Genomic DNA, 18,097 nt, shown 5'->3' with positions numbered 1-18,097 from the left:
CTCAAGCGGGGACGTCACGTCAATGAGCGTAGAAAGCCAACCTTTGCTGTGAACAGAACAAAACAAGCTGGACATGTCAATGCCCACGCCTTTGGTAGTAACTTGATACAAGCAGGCGGATACATTAACACTGAGAGAGGTTCGCAAGGAGGTATCGCGTGTGTACTGAGCATTAGCGGAGCGATGAGCGATGCGGGTTTGGTGAATGTCGATAGTTTAGCACGAGTAAGTGGTACTGTCGCGACGGTAATCTAATAGGAGACTGCTGAGCGGCACGCACCCGGGATTTTGCAAGGTCTGATTATAGAAGAAGATAATAATAGCACTAAGCCATGTGGCTTAAGGCTTGGAGCATATAATTGCAAAACTCAATGGAATTGATAATATAAACTTGTCTATGTTGTATATTGACACGTACATTATTACAATATTAAGTATTTTTAAATAACACATTTTAATATTTTACTGACATAGAAAACCATAGATATATTTCTAGAATGGAATTCTTGGTTTATTTTACGTTGAATTCATAATAAATGATACCATTATTATTCTTTTATCTTAATTCGCTGATCATATTACCTAAATTGACGATTTGTTTTTTGGAATTTTGAGGATTTGCGTTCGTATGCATAATTTGCCGATTATGCATGTAATAATCGCCTCAAATGATGAAGAAATGTTTTGTTTTGCAGTGTATTGCACCACAGAGTGCATAGCCTTAGAATCCCATCCGCTCGCCCGTGTCATGAAAGGAGATACTTTAATATCCGATTCATTGTTCTGTTACAAATTTGTCAGTGATCTTTACATTAAACTTTTTCTCTTTTAAAATTTGAGACGGGTCCATAATCCCCGTACGACCGCCTCGGCCGGCACTTGTAAATAAATCCTCGTCTTATGATTCGTAGACCACACAAATATGAAATAAGAATATCTTATAATGTTGACACATATCGAAAATAGATATTTTATTACATTAAAGGTAAGCTTTGATTACGCTCCATCTATTTTGATTATCTGTACAGGTGGTATCAGTTTCATATTCACATTCACACGGATTGATGTTATAAATTCTGTTTATTGACTTTCTAATAACACCTAGCCATTGTTAATTTCGAGGAATACATTCGTTGGACAAATAAGTAGATATCACTTATAAAACGGCGTACTTTGTGTCAGACGATACCTTAATATTCCAAGTAAATTAAAATTTTATGTTGCATATTCCGCGAAGGCTCGGTCGAAAAGGTTTGTAATTAATGCTTATGCTCAAAATATTTTCGTACTGCGCGCACTTAAGAGCCGCTCTAATTTTATTTTAATTTCTTTTAAAATAAACGATTCTCGCTTGAAAAAACAAGATTGTGGACTCTGGAAATTCTGATCGTCCGTAATTATTTATAATAATTATTAATATTTTGCTTCTGTCACGCGAGCAGATCAGCCCACGGGCACAGTTAAGTGTTTCGCCACCGCCGGCAGAAAAGCAACCATCTCCAACGATAATTGGGGCAAATTTTCGTAATTCCGCATAATTTCCATTCGAAGTGCATGTTTTGGTGGACTTAACATCATTATGAAGTTTTTAGAATTTCGCTCCTGATCTAATTCTAAGCGCCCCTGAGCGGTTTGATAATAGGCTTTTGGAGATTTTTGCTTGTTTCGCCATTCCCACAGTTGCAAAAATAATGGTCACACAAAAAGTGAACAACAACTCTACTATGTTTCGAATAGAGTTTCACTGTGAATGCAAATTACATTCGTTAAAAAACTTATTCTGAAAAGTAATGGAACGCTGCACAGATACTCGTAATATTGAAACTTATTCAAATGGCGCTGGAACTGGTCGCAAAAAGAAAATTTTGTGAAAGTACCATTGTTTTTTTAAATGAAAAATTACTCTTTGTTGTAACTGTTATAATAATGTCTTCTTTAAAATTTTATACAGTTTTACATTTGTCTTACGCTAAGTTTTTTAACTTTGAAATAAATAGTATTTGTAGTTAAACCAATATAAAAGACTAGTCATTTTTTAACATTAATGGTCCTCTTACTAAAACACCATGATGGAGCAACCAAACACTACCTCACTAAAGAATGGACTTTCGTTTGCCTCCCAACCATTACTTTTACGGATCAATGTCTATCTCACCTGTTCGTGGTGTACAGTCACGAGCAATATCATGTACCCACTTTAGAACCCTGTCGCACATCATATCAGACAATTAATGATACTTATGGTTTAATTTGTCAAAAAAGGCAATGTGACATGGTTTCAGAAAGTGTACATGTACATATTAGTACTCGTGACCGTACACGGCTGTAAAACCTAATGTAATGTTGTTAACAAAATCAAACGTGTATTTGAGAAGTCCATGCTATCTGGGGTTGTGGATTGCACCTCTTACACGTCATGGCAGGCGAATGGTAAAAAATGCAAATAACAGTGCTCCAATTTGCATTAATAACCTAACCTAACTAGATCTAAATATTTATTTTTCATCTTTTTCTGAAGAGCGGTAGTCCTGTTATGAATTTCACTTTTAGCTAAGTTGCTGAATATTCCGCAAATGCATGATAATTTATAAATAAAGGCATCTGGTTGTTCATATCCTTTCATGCCTTTCAAAGAAACCTCCATTTTTACTTTTTGAAGAACAAAGTAATTAACGGCATGATGGGCAATCATCGTAATGATATCTGCGGTTGCCGGGAATTTTGCGGGCGATCCAGGTTCTCATCCATTGCGCGTTTCGATCGCGAATCGAGCCGCGACGACACGCAGGGGACACAGAGTAATGGGTCCCAGAGGCGGATGTCAATTTGCAAGGAATGGAATAGTGCGAATACTGCTCTAATTTGTACTGGAGCCAGTACCTGCACTGCACAATCTTTTAGTAAAATGTTACGGAGCTCTGAATGAGTTTCAAATTGACGAACTAGGTAGGTAAGCGTGTTCCGTTTTAGGCTGCATCTGTAATTGTGAACAAACACGAATCTGTAAAAAAAAATGTTTTGCAATCTATTTTAATTATGTGTTTATTTAGCTAGTAACTTTTATGGATGTGGGTGTGTAACAAAGGTATGATAAAGGTTTGTAATTTTATCATCTGTTAATTTTGGACTTATTATATTCCGATTCGTGCAAGTCAATCAAACAATATAAGTAGTACTATAATCATTTATATAATTCAAAACGAAATCCCTCGATTATAATAAAACTGTCGTTACCTACCAAGTAACAGCCTCCGTGGTCTAGTGGTTAGAGCGTTAGGCTCACTGTCGAAAACACTTAAAAAAAAGGACAAGGAAAGGACAGTCTCACAGACTGTCCTTTGTTTGGTAAGGACTTTTCAGGCTTGAATCACCTGATTGTCTGAAAAAGTAAGATGATTCTGTGCTTCGGAGGGCCGTTGGTTCCGGCTATTAGCCGTAAAAAAACCTCCACCAATCCGCAATGGAGCAGCGTGGTGGAGTATGCTTCATACCCCCTCCGGTTGATTGAGGGGAGGCCTGTGCCCAGCAGTGGGACGTATATAGGCTGTTTAAGTAAGTACCTACTAAGTAGTGCATACATACTACGTCAAAAGTGACATAAGCGCAATTTACAGCTTTTCTCTGCAGTCATAATTATTCTGTACACTTACCGGCACGCTTCGCAAAGTTCATCAGATAATGAGTACATTTGTTGCGTGTGAAACTAGAATTCCATTTTGCACGAAGTAAGTTCGCGTAAGCATCAAAGCGCTCTTAAGTCGGGGCGTACTCGATAAATCATTTTACTTTAAAACATTCTAACGCTTCATTTTGCCGATTCAGTGCAAGATGCCGTCTTCGAAGTAAAGTACTTTCTTAACAGCTCTTTTGCAATAAATCGTAGGGAATGTTGCGTTACGACTGCAATAATACGAATCAGATTAAGCGGAATGTATATTACCTTTTGTTTAGCGCTAGTGGTTTTCCTTTTCAACGTAATTAATGTGTAAAATGTCAGTTGCACGCTGCAGCGGAGTAAATGCGGATTTAAATGGCGTGCGAAACTATAAGCTCGTCCCTTAACAATGTATTCTCAATACAGTTTTGGTACGTTTCATTAAATAAATTGGTTCTTATAACGCTTGAAGTGTTGTAGTTTCACGTCCATTACAAGATCATTATAGTAGGTACCTAAACAGGCCACAATAAAGCACTTCACCTTAAAATAAATTTGCAATTTAACATTTGCCCATATAAAAAAGAAAAGTAAGAGCGCCATGTCAACAAATGTCAAATAGTAATATTGCTTTTTAAGGTGAATAATTGAATAAATAATACAATGAATAATCTTCTTTCACCCTAAGGTTGCCTGGCAGAAATTGCTGTTTAGCAATAAGGTCGCCTATTGTGCTTATGTTTATTCGTATGTTTATATCCTTTATATACATATGTTGTTGTGCAATAAAGTATTATTGATTGATTCAATTGATGTAGCCTTTATAGACCCCCTGTTTAACGTAGTATAATAGAGTATATGACGAAAGGTAATGGTACTATACATATAACTGTAATTGAATATCTAAAACTTTGGTAATTACCTCCCATCTATCATACTTTTCTCGCAGACAGCTCGATGAAGCGTGGATACCTAGATCATCTTGCAATAGATGTAGCTTTGATTTACCCAATTGGAAATATATCCTTGAGGTTATATTATCAATGTATGTGATTCAATTTGAATATTATGAAGTTTACAACACCGAATCTTATAACAATCTCCCTATCGTGAGGTTAGGTTAGGTCACAATACATATCCAAATGCATTTCTCTAGAAGTTCACAAGGTTTTCCTTCAACACAGAGCCCGTGACAATCATTTATAATATTTTGTCTCAGATTGGCTTAGCGGTGCCTAGAAAGCCTCCACGGTTCCCTATTCGCAACAGTTTGCACATCTCCCGATATCGCACTAATGTTGGCAAATACTCTCCATTAAACCGTTCGTTGTATCCTAACGTATAACGAAGCATGTACAAATAACATCGACATCTTCCACGAAACCCTTACCAACTTTAAATATAAAATTACGTGTATTATATAAATTCATTCAATTTCCTATAATTTTACTTTAAGTATAATTAAAGTTTTATGTATATACCCATGGTATACCCAAAAAAAAAATAATAAAAATAAAAATTTATGATCCAAACATAAATTCGAAACACTTTTGCTTAAGCCGGAGCGGATTTGAACTTACCACTTCACAATGAGAGTCAAGGCGGTCTTCCAACTGGCTACTACGGCCTTATAAGATCAAATGCGGGCCTCAACAAGCAGAATATGAACTCATTGTAACTTTATTTCCTGTTTCTGTTTACGGCTGGTCTGAACCACGTGCTTCACATAAAATGAGAGAAGTCCTATAAAAACCCAGTGCGCGTGTAATATCGCTTCCGTGCTTCGATATAGAAGATTCAATATAAGACGTTATGTTGGTTACAAGCCGAACAATAGCTCCTTTCTGAACGATATGAGACAAAAAGCAACAGTCGGTTTTTTTAAGTAAATCGTAAGTGTAGTAATATCTAAGTGCTTTTTTTTAAATTCGCCTGAAGATTACGAATCAAAAGTGGCTAAGTACACGTCATCTTCTCATTACTTTCGGATTTGCCTGACTAAGGAATACGGGCGCTTGTTTATGTATGTACCTATCAGGACACCCTCCAAGACCTAGTATCTAGAACCCGCACCGTATTGTATATTGAAGACTCTTCACAGGCGAGCGGCCAGCTACTCAAGTCTCTGTGGAATTACCGATTTGAAACCGACGCGATATTAGAAATACTGTGTTACCATTATAAGACGCAGAAGAGCTGAAGAGAGCTGGCTCTCCCACGTATTATCACGACAAATCACATGAAAAACATAATTAATAGAACTCGCTTATATAAAAAAGTTACAGTTATTAGGTAATGAAAACATCAAAATATAATGTAGTTACTGATATAATATATCATAACCATTAACACGAATAAGAAATAACTACTATTTCCGATATGATATTATTCCTATAATTACAAATATGTGGCAATAATAATTCTTGTAACTACGTATAATCCAGCAAGAATCAATAGAAAGGTGACTATTATTATACAAGTTTGTTACTTAAGTATGTAAATTTCAAATAACAAAGAATAGATTGGAAATAGGATTCATTCGTTTGGGCTTAATTGAAAGGGTTAATCGTGAAATGTTTATCTACGTCAAGTATTCACCGAAATAAGTTTTTCAGCGAAAAACTGCGTCCACTTTTAAACTGTTAGAATCACATGAATTCTTCGGAGAAATATGTAAACAGAGACCTTAGCCGTCGACACCCCGAAATTTATGCCCAACTAATATCTGTCGAATTCCACTCGTAACAAATTACAAGACGCGTTGACTTACTGAATGGGCGATGGCAACAAATAGCGTAGTAATTCCAAAGAGTTTTGAATAGAGTCCAATACTATTTTGGTCTTTGAATGCTGAACTTTGACTATTATTTCGTTTTACAACGCAGCGCGATAGAACGGCTTTATATTAACGCCAGATAAAGAAAATGATTTGGGGAAACGTGACCGGAATTGGTCGTGAATAAATTACTTTCATAAAAGACTAATATGAGGGAATAACGTGAGATGTAACGATTGAATTGTATTTGCAATATTATTCCACACAAGTGCGTAATATTCTCATTTTACTAGAGTAGGAAGTGTCAAAGAGCTTAAGTAATTTCTTATTAATCATAGCTCCACCTTACAACTTCTATAGAACGTAACTTTACCCACGTATTGTTCTAAAACAATTAGGTATCTAATGATCTATGTAACGGTGTCTATGAAAAGAGAATAGGTGATTCACACGGCACTAACGACACGTGAGAATAGTTAGACACCTGTACCATATGATTTTCAATGATCTCTGCCATTGTAAACGCTATTATAAATGTTGTCAAGAATGTTGTTTGTTGGTTTTCTTACAAGTAATTCATTCAACATTATGCTGTCTCTAAATGTATGACATATATGAACCAACTAAGTAAGTTGGTATAATATATTATAATTATCTATCACAACACAGGTATCTCTTCATAATCAACTTCGAGTATTTAGACCCATCCTATTGTCTACTTATAAGATACCTAGTAGAAACTAGCTTTTGCCCGCGACTTCGTCCGCGTGGCGTGTTATATAAGAGAGAGATCTTTGTGTGTGTGGGAGTGCATACTTATGCAGTTTAGATTTTTTCATACAATTTTTTTCCATAACTCCCATTTTTCAAAATACAGCCAAAAATAAACTTTATATTTACTAAGGTATGCATGCATGCTAGATTGAATCAATTGATTGAATTGATTTTTTTTTAATTGATTGTTCATTGAGTTTTAACTTTAATACACACTTCCTCTCTTCCCTTCAACGTTGCTGTGCCCTACAGGGTCCATGTTTTAGTTCCTATGCCTATGTAACACCCCATTGTACTAAATGGAATGTACGTAATAAATAATTTAATTGAATTGAATTGAAAACATCTATCTTACGCGGTTTCGATTTTTTCATACAAATGTTTTTTTCCCGCTAACTCCCGTTTCCGTGGGAATTTTGCAATATCCTGTTGCAACTAAGCTTTAAGTTAACTAAGGTACATGCATGCCAAATTTCAAGCGTCTAACTTAAGCGGTTTAGATTTTTCCCGTGGGAATTTCGGGAATTCCTTTCTTAGTGCACCTTTACGGTATCTAAGGTACCTGCATGACAAATTTCAAACGTCTAACTTGATTGGTTTAGATTTTTCATACAAAAGGATTTTCCCGCTAATTCCCGTTCCCGTAAGAATTTTGGGAATTCCTTTCTTAGTGCACCTCTACGGTACCTAAGGTATCTGCATGCCAAATTTCAAACGTCTAACTTAAGTGGTTTAGATTTTTCATACAAAAGGATTTTCCCGCTAATTCCCGTTCCCGTAAGAATTTTGGGAATTCCTTTCTTAGTGCACCTTTACGGTATCTAAGGTACCTGCATGCCAAATTTCAAACGTCTAACTTGAGTGGTTTAGATTTTTCATACAAAAGGATTTTCCCGCTAATTCCCGTTCCCGTAGGAATTTCGGGAATTCCTTTCTTAGTGCACCTCTACGGTATCTAGGGTACCTGCATGCCAAATTTCAAACGTCTAACTTGAGTGGTTTAGATTTTTCATACAAAAGGATTTCCCTTCACTACTCTGCTCCTATTGATTGTAGCGTGATGAAAAGTATACTATAGCCTGTCCAGGAGTGTGAGGAATAATTATACCAAGTTTCATTAAAATCCGTCTAGTAGTTTTTGTTTCTATAAGGAACATACAGACAGACAGACAGACAGACAGACAGACAGACAGACAGACAGACAGACAGACAGACAAAAATTTTACTGATTGCATTTTTGGCATCAGTATCGATCACTTATCACCCCTGATAGTTATTTTGAAAAAAATATTTAATGTACAGAATTGACCTCTCTACAGATTTATTATAAGTATAGATGAAGTAAACATACTAAATACTACCACAATAAGAAAAATCCACTCAGCTATATTTGTTTCAATTGAATGATTCACACTTTAATATGACATGTGTCGTTAAATTAAGCTATAAGCCGATTTCGAAGCCTCGTTCAAGCCGCGCCGTTTTTCTGTTTCTAGTTTTCAGCCGAGTAACTGCACATCTGTGCTGGGCGCCGGTTGCATCTCAATAATGAATGCATTGTCCGACCGTACGTACTGATCGCGACGTGACTATTTTTGCTCAAACCTGTCTGTGTCTGTCATTGGAATAATCGTGGAGTCGACATCGTTATAATTATTTTTGGATTGATATACTAAGTTAAAATTAATATCAGTCTGTATAGGTTATCTATGTAATAAATATGATCATCTCAAACTGATGCTGCTGAAATATGCTTGTCTGAAAATACTCTTGCCATGCAGCTGTTTAAATATCAACCAATGAAAACACTAGACTGAGTTTTGTTAAAACAAAGTTATTTTTTTTAAAGGTAAAAAGCAACATGATTTTCAGATAATGTTTGAAGTTCATGTTATAGAAATCAGATTCGTAGAACCCACAGCATAAAAAGGTAAGGTAAACTTTGTTCTCAAAATAGCTTAGGACGTAATCTCATTGTTTAACCAACCAATTACAAAATTGATTGTAGAGTATACTGTAAAATTTAGCAAATCTGGTAAGTCTGTTTACATCTCTTTTGACGGATTATAACAAACTTTCGAATAAAATAACTTGTAGATATTTTAAACTCCTAGCTTTTGTGCTTGGTGAAACACGAGATGTATTTATTGATACATGTAAGATTGAAAAGATATAATAACATAATAATATGAAGGCGAAAATATCTTTAAAGCTTGGCAGTGTATTATAATTATCTGTATCGTCATTTATATCACCTAAGCAGTTGATTAACTAACGCCACCAACAACTCCTCTGTACAAAACCCGACTAAATATTCCCAAACTAAATAACAACCCGTTTAAGTCTCTAAGGAATCATCATTAAAATTTAAAAGCAGTCATTTAAAATGTAGCTCTGTGACGAAGGAGCATCTCCACGGTTTCCAGAGGCGGTATGCCGTCATGAATGGAGACACATTTGCCAGCGACAGCGAATCCACTGGAGTTATTTGATTTATTCCGATCCTGTGCTATTGAAAACTTCCATCAGCCATCGTTTTTTAGACACCGATGAAGCTGTGTCTAGGATTCCTTGGAGAGTATACCAATAGCATTAATTTCTGCAAGTATTTCTGAGGTTGTTTGAGTTCTTAAGTTCAAGTCCTCCAACTTTTGTATGTAGATTCAATGTACTACCTAATAAATAAGCTAGTTATAATAAATGAGTGACTTTTATATTTTTTTTTCGAAATGAAACAATCCTAGACTTATTTTTCGGTCACGGTTTCTGAGTATTATATTCCAGAAATCTGCCTGTTCTCTCCAATTATTTACAGACTACAATAAGGAGTAGCTTCCTAAAGGATGACAGCTCGTCGAAATGTGATTCTTGAAAAATTTGGGCCAATTATTTCCAAGAAATTTCGACAGGACCATATTTCAAAGAAAACAACGCTGGCGTCTGTATGGAGAAAATTAAATAAATTCTTAGCAAATTTATCAAGAAAGCTTAGAGAGGATAAAACCATTTGTCATTGAAATATTTCGCTTTCGTCCGGCGCTGTTGTGCTTATTTATTAGAACGCAAATTCACAAACTTTGGACTTTGTTTCCCGTATTGCTCAGTAACTTTTATTTGATATTAAATGCGAAAGGATGAGTAAAATTTGATGCCATATCAAGGTTTTATGAGCTGACTAGCAATCATGCGGTATGCGGTATATTCAACTATTTGTTATCCGAACTAATCCTGAAATATGAGCACACAAGTAAATCCTCTAATATTGCGGATACATCCACCGAGCCTGCGAGACACAATATCGTGAAACCAATCGGTTCGCCGAAGAATCGATCTGGCCACATCTACGCTGTCTTTGTCGTGACCGCGGCGACAACGCGCCTGCAATTTGTAGAATATTTGGAATAGCCTCACCGAAGGCCACCAACGATCCGATGAGAATGGCAGTGGGTCGGCGGGCCTCGCTAATTCTTACCCCCAACGACGCGATCCAGAGGGCATTTCTTGTCGATAATGCCCACGTAATCGGCCTTCTTACAATTTCATTTGAAATTATTAGTCTGTCAGTCTGTTACTCCTTCAGTTGACGGTAATGATATAGTGATCCTAGAGTCTTATTATTTAAACTTAAAGATATCAGTCTACACTCAAATATTGTAAGTATTTATATAATACTAGCGACCCGCCCCAGCTTCGCACGGGTAGCCAGAACATATGTCTATATTATTTATTCTGTGTGTCTGTAGTGTTTTCTCACAGTTTATATCTTTCCTGGACTACAACTAATATTTTAAAAGGAATCAAACTCAGCTAAATCGGCTCCGCCGTTCTCGAGTTTTAACGAGACAAACGAACAGCACTTGATTTTATTCATATAAAAGATTGTTATATTTTCTTATTATGTAAGTGTCTATTGCATTACCTATACCTAGGGCCTGCAAGGAAATATAATTGGACTTGCTTGAATTGGCGTTCATTATTGTAATTATAATTACATAGCTAAATACAGTGGTAACTCAATTGTCACATAACAATAGCCAAGCTTAATGGAATGTCATCTTGCTCGCACTGTATGTAACCTGTTATTCAATAAGTTATTCCCTGAATTAGTTAATCAGACTGCTTTTTACTTTAATAAGAAACTCCTAAACAATGCTCCTATATTGTCACGCTAAGAATTTTTCCTCAAAAAGAAACATTGTCTCGAGCAACAACATTGTCCAAATTAAAATTAAAACTCCATTAATATGTAAATAGCTACTTATTTAGATGACTTTCGAACCAGCTAGGCAGTGTGTCGCGGGTGGTCGCAGACATTTCGTAATGACACCCATTCTGACGTAATCAGGCGGCTTCACAGTCAGCCCGCAAAAACTGGATTGCCGGAATCCGAACACAATAGACGTCGCAAACGCAATAATACAATACATATACCACCAAATGTTACCTTGTACTTCTCTGAATTTCGTTACGCAATCCTATACAAATAGAGAACCGAAATCATAAAATGTTATTATAGGTCGGTGCCAGGGTAATAAAATACCAGAGAGTAAACACAGGTAGGCCGAAATCCCCTGGATACATAGTCTGGAGATAACAGATAGAACTCGAAATTGAATTTTTACTTCTGATTTTAAAATATTATCCGAATCGCAACAAGGAAGAATTTGTATGTCTGTAGATTTCCGGGAGCTTAAAATTCTCGTGTAAGGTAGGAAGTAGAGAAGCCAGTCTGGCTTCTGGTTTTAAAATATTTTCTGAATCTTAAATATAACAAGAAATTATTTATTTGTCTGTAATTTTCCGGGAGCTTAATGTCCATCACGTGTAAGGTTAGACAATCTTTTCATGAATAAAATTGTAAAGCTAGTTATCACGTGTAACAAAAATAAAATGCAAAAAAAAAACATAATTTATTCTTTAGCAGAGCGTGGTTTCGATCCACGGACCTCTGGGTTATGGGCCCAGCACGCTTCCACTGCGCCACTCTGCTGGTTGGAGCAGTGACGAAAATTAGCAACCCAAAGCCTGCACATATGGCTGGCCAACAAGCACAGAGCTGCCTGTGATCGGATTAGGTATTTTATCTAAAATAACAGTACTTCGTATCATAATACGTATCAACTAGATAAAATGAATACGCTCACATCGCTTATCATTAAGGACGTAAGATAAACACTTTAGTAATACTTATTCGAATTTTAAAATAATAATTATTAACTAAATTGATCGTGATAGCTTTCATATACAAATACGACACTAGCAGCTTTATTACAAAAATGAAAACTAAAGAAGTCCCGCGGCCGCGGTGCTAATGTCGCAGATCCTACATAGAATTCTTATGACAATTAGTTGCCAATAAAATCCATGGAGTTCTTTCCTGACAATATTTTAAACCTGGTTTTGTTTTTATAGAGTTCGTTTTGTGATAAGGCAGAAAGTGTCCGATTTCTACGAGAGGCCGAACTTGTTGTAGAAATTATGAATAAGAATAAAATAATGTTGTTTACTTCCTATTGATAAAGATATTTTTATTTCAAACTAGAAATTGAGATTATAGATATTACGTAAACAATATTTCAGAAGATAATAAACATACGACCCTGATTAGATGTCGTTACCCATGTGAATTACAAATAAAGGCTTCTGTTTTAAGAAAGCAATTTGTTCCAAAATTAATTTAAATCCATCGGCGACCCAATTAGGGTCTTTTGTAATCGGTCGACTGTGACTTTCTGTTATTATTTTGTACATCTGTCAATTTCACGGGACAACGCTTCGTCTCGAAGAAACAGTGCTCTGTCTTTGTTCGACGCTAGTTAAGCGGAAGAAAATAATTACACCGATAAATTGAAGACGACAACAAATCAGTGAGATGTTGAATAATAAACTCCGTAATACGGACGGTTGGTTTATATTTATACACTTGAACTAAATATGCTTATTGTGAAAAAGAATAAGGGAATTCCCGTAAGTTTTCATTTATTAAAGTAGACAATTTAAATGGATTTATGGTCAAGACATTTACCCGAATAGAATATTATGCAATAGAAAGAAGTTGAGGTTGTGTTGAAGAGAATCAAATCAGAGATTTTTCAAAAAGACGCTGACGTCATTTTCGCTATAAGGCGACGATTCATATTATTATTGCGAAGTGTGGCTTTGTATTGTGCCAATGCATATAATGTTTATAGACAATAATTATGTATTGTAATAATTTTGAGATGACGTAATGAGGCTGATTCCGGCGAACAAAATTTAATGTCAATCGATTTTGAACATTTTAAAAATAGCACCGTCCTTTACTTACGATAAGTGCAAGAAGGAGATAGAGCTAATTTTGGAAGCGGCAAATAAAAAAATATGTTTGTGTCTGCCAGAATCGGAACCAATGTGTTTTGTAGTAAGTTCTTTAGGCTTTAAATAAGTAATAATTATGTCAATCACGTTATACGAAATTTGACAAAGTAGAATTACATTGCGATTTTTGCGACATGCAAATTATGATACGCATATCATGTTTTTATTCCATATGTTTACAAATTTAGATAACTCCCAAAACGTGCATGGAATAGAAACAATAACAAGTCACCAAAACGTTAATGTAATAATAACACTGAAAATTGCTCGGTTTGTTTATTAACTCGACCTACTTAAATATCATTTATACGAGTATTTATTCGGCACAGAATTCATTAACCATAACCGTTGCGAGTACATGTATTTTAGCTTTAGTTTGAAGTGTTTATTGAATTATAGGAATAATTTATTGGTTCTGCCGTTACTGTTTAGGGTTCTTGTACACACTGGCGATTTGCAAGCGTTAGTTCAGCGAGGCGGGAAATTAACGAGAACGCAACGCGCTCGAAGCATGAGGCATAATACGTTAAAGCAAGTTCACTGTTGTGTTCATGGAGCCACATAGAACCGTAGCTCGTGCGTTTTGTACAGATAAATAATAATATACTTACGTATTTAAATCATTCATTTCTCTGACGTAAAGATCTTGTTATATATAAAATAACGCTTTATTGCACATATTATAAACACAACACTAAAAACAGTTACAAATGTAACAAGAGAAGTACAATTGGCGGCACAATTCGGTATAATAAGCGGTAAATTACAAACATAAATAATACCTAATACTTATATACAGGATGTTAGTGACATCGTAACAAATACTGAGGTGGATAATTCAGACCATGATTCTGTGTTGACAACAAGTGGAATTTACTCTCAGAAAATCCAAGAAAAGATTAGTGTTTTTTTTTTTAATTACGGAAAATGGCGCTTGATATCAACTCAGAATCCTGGTCTGAATCACCCCTCAAAGTTTTCGTTACGATGTCACTAACAGCCTGTATGTGTTTACTGCGTGAAATTCGTACAGTCATGAGCAATAAGTATAATGTGCCCACTCCGGCCAAGTAGTTAATGCCATCTGCGGCAAATCTACAATAAGTCACGTCAAAAAAAAAGTGCCCACTTTAGGACTCTGTCGCACTAACATATTTGCCATTTAGTGAGACTTACAGTTCAATTTGTCAAAAAAGTTAATGTGACATGGTACCAAAGTGTATACATATTAATGCTCGTGACCGTACGAGTAGTAATTATTATCGCGTCAACTAGTGAACTTATTCTCCCTGCTTACTTACTTGTTTACTTAATATTCTTCTTAGTTATTAATTCGGACTTAATGTCAGCTAAAGTTGCAAATCCTCTTGTAATGACGTGTAGCTCTGTCTGCCCCGCTAGGGATTGCTTACAAAATGACGCATTATGACGCTGGTTTATAAAAGTCGCCAGTGTATAAAGGCCCTTACGGCGAAAACTATAATCTATGTCATCGAGTGGGTGGATTGGATAGTGGCCGCTTTATAAACCGCTCAAATGTTTATGATAGAAAATAATTAGCATAATTGATCTCGTTATAATATTTTATCCTATCGAAATTTTTCTGTATATTAAATGCGGCTATGGAATATTTGAGTCATTTAATACATAAAGTCTTCCACAAAAAACAGCATGTCATGGTGTTTGTGTATAATACCTACTTATGTTTCGTCGTCCAGAGAACATAATTATCCTTTTAATAGAATTTCATATATACCTATCATAAGACGACACATCACCAGGTTCTGCTTCGATGTAGTTAGTATATTAATAATTTGAATGTGGTATATTTATATATACGTATTTGCTTACGCCAACTTACACATTGATTGAGCAATCAAAAATCGAAAAATCTCTCGGAATTTTCAGAAATTTTTGTTGTACAACTTTTTCTTTGGTAATTTAAGACCATAACCAGCGGTTGTTTTGGTACAACCAAATTGCGCTACATAAAATAATTACGAGATACTGTTTGTTCTGGCGTGCCATAGAGCATGGTAGTTAGTTAAGCTAGGCCGGTACTAGAGACGGCAGTCGTAATAGTGTCGACCAAGTTGGCGATTAGCGGTCCTAGGTCGGTCACTACTTACATTCTTCTTCTATCGTGTGGGTTGTGAGGTGGATTTCCAACACCTTACAGGGTTACTATTGAGCCGCCAAAGGCCCCTGACATGACTCATGTGACAACTACGTACATACATCAATAAGTAGAAACCAGGACCAACGGCTTAACGTGCCTTTCGAAGAACGGATCGGCTTACTTTCGGACAATCAGGTGATCAGCCTGTAATGTCCTAACCAAACTAGGGACCACAAAGTGATTTTTGTGATATGTCCCCACCGGGATTCGAACCCAGGACCTCCGGATCGTGAGCCCAACGCTCACCACTGGACCACGGAGGCCGTACGTACTACGTACATTCGTGATTGACAACTTGGAACATACTTAACTTTAGTCATGTTTTATATTCAAATTATTGCACAATATACGTAACCGTGTGTCAGCCAGCGGTCATTGTCAACTACTTACAAGGCTTTGACGTCAGTGAGCTGTCTGTGACGTCACGGTCTCTGTGCGAGAGATGGATAGACTGAAAAAAGCGACTCTAGAAGCGGCCGAACCTTTCGTTCCGTGCTCTGCTGTCCTGGCCCACGATGCAGCGAACGTTTTGCGACTTGCAATTTTCTTGTTAACTCGGACATTGGTCTTATTAAGTCATCAGAATTATTCAACTCGTGCTTGTAAGAACGCTTTTTGTATAATCATGGCATGGATACATTTCTTTGCGAAAAAACAAAGAAATTACCGTGTGTTTTTCGATTATTTATTGCATACTTCTGTGTAGTTTGTATGCATTGCAACACTTCCATGGAATACTAAATAGTATGTAGGGAATATTGATTGTTACGAGTTCTATTTTTACGTAGACAGGTTTATTTTCACATTAAAGTTAGTTCTTTATTCATTAAGTAATTTGAAAATTATCCATATATCGAGTTTGCGACGATGAAAACATAGTTATAATTAAAACGAAATTTTGAAAAAAGAAATTTTTTGTTAAAGTTCTTTAACATCAACTTGAAGAACTTTTAAAATAGCATTATCAAGAATAATTATTTTTTCAAAAATTTCGTTAATTATTATATAACATGTTTTCATCGTCGCAAACGGAAACATTCTACCAAGAATGTTCTTAATACGGAATGCTAACCGGATAGACTAAACAAGTGCAAATCTTATTAAACTTTACGTCAAACAACGTGTTCCTTATTTCAATTTAAGTTTGTCATTCCTATTAACATAATTAACCGAGAAATGAAAGGAAGTATGCCTAGTATGGTTCACTGCGTGCTGAGTACCTTCACAACTTTGGAATTTCCAACTGTTTCGACAGGGCAAAGACAGCTGTTGAAATAGAAGTTTTAGACTTATCTAATAAAGTGTGAATTTGTTTATTGCTCTAATTTTATAGGTACTTATTACTTCCCATGTTATTTCCTTACGAGGTGGACAAAGATACAGTATATATTCAGTATTTTTTGTAATAAAAACGTCCTGTATGATTACGTTTCTTTTTTGAACGTGACTTTACCTGTACTTACTATACTTTATATTAACGTGACTTATTGTAGGTTTGTCACAAATGGCATTAACTACTTGGTCGGACAAATGAGGAGCGCTGAGGGTTCTCAGTCGGTACAAAAATTTAAGGAGCCTCAGTGCGAGTGGTCTGATAGCGGTAAGCACTGAATGAGGGAAAACCATCCACCACGTCGTCGGGGTCTATATCACGGTTCTGAAGTGTTTTTTTGTCGCAGGCTGATTGGCCGCCTGTATGGTTAAAATTATCCGGTCGTCAGGATCGTATATTGCATCCTTCGGAAGCCGTATGTATATGAGACGTAGTCCAAGTTAGAGTTAAGTGGAGTGTCGTCAAAGGATTCGATCCAACATCGGCAGATATGCTCCAGTAGCGCACGCACTTAGGACCATCAACGATATTTCTCAGCATGCAGTGTACTGACATCGACCTATTTACGTGTTCGTTGACGGAATTCACGGAGTTAGTTATTAAATTCTTTAGTTAGGTACTAATGTTATAATTGCATTACATAGTCGAATTGGGACTGCCTGTAATGTCTATGTAATTTGTGTTAATTTGTGTATTTGTGTTAATAAATAAATAAATAAATAAATTATTATACCTACTTAGAAAAGTACATTTCATGAAATAATCAATTCTATGATCTTGCCACTACATATTCAAAAATAAGTCGGTAAGTAACAGTTACTAGTGACGTTTTAAGCAAAGTATATACTCAATTTTCCCCAGTGAAAGGCTTAAAGTATGGTAACCAAAGCTATAAATCTGTGGATTAAACTAACCTATCAAGAGATTGCAATCTCGGCCCTCGAGTGCTCCCATCGATAATTGTGGTGATATCGATACTCTTGAAAATCGACTAAAAGGTTTTTGATAAAACTTAATCGAAAT

General features: G+C 35.9%; 1 non-coding gene across 1 annotated transcript; it reads right to left on the bottom strand.

Moving 5' to 3' along the window:
- Positions 1 to 12,123: 12,123 nt before the first annotated feature.
- On the bottom strand, positions 12,124 to 12,195 carry Trnam-cau (transfer RNA methionine (anticodon CAU)). Its single transcript has one exon. It is a non-coding gene; the product is annotated as a tRNA-Met (tRNA).
- Between the last annotated feature and the right edge of the window lie 5,902 nt (positions 12,196 to 18,097).

Source organism: Pectinophora gossypiella, chromosome 15 (assembly GCF_024362695.1).
Source record: "Pectinophora gossypiella chromosome 15, ilPecGoss1.1, whole genome shotgun sequence".
Taxonomy (NCBI): Eukaryota; Metazoa; Arthropoda; class Insecta; order Lepidoptera; family Gelechiidae; genus Pectinophora; species Pectinophora gossypiella.
Note: the sequence above shows the minus strand (reverse complement) of the source record. Positions and strands in the feature narration are given on the sequence as shown.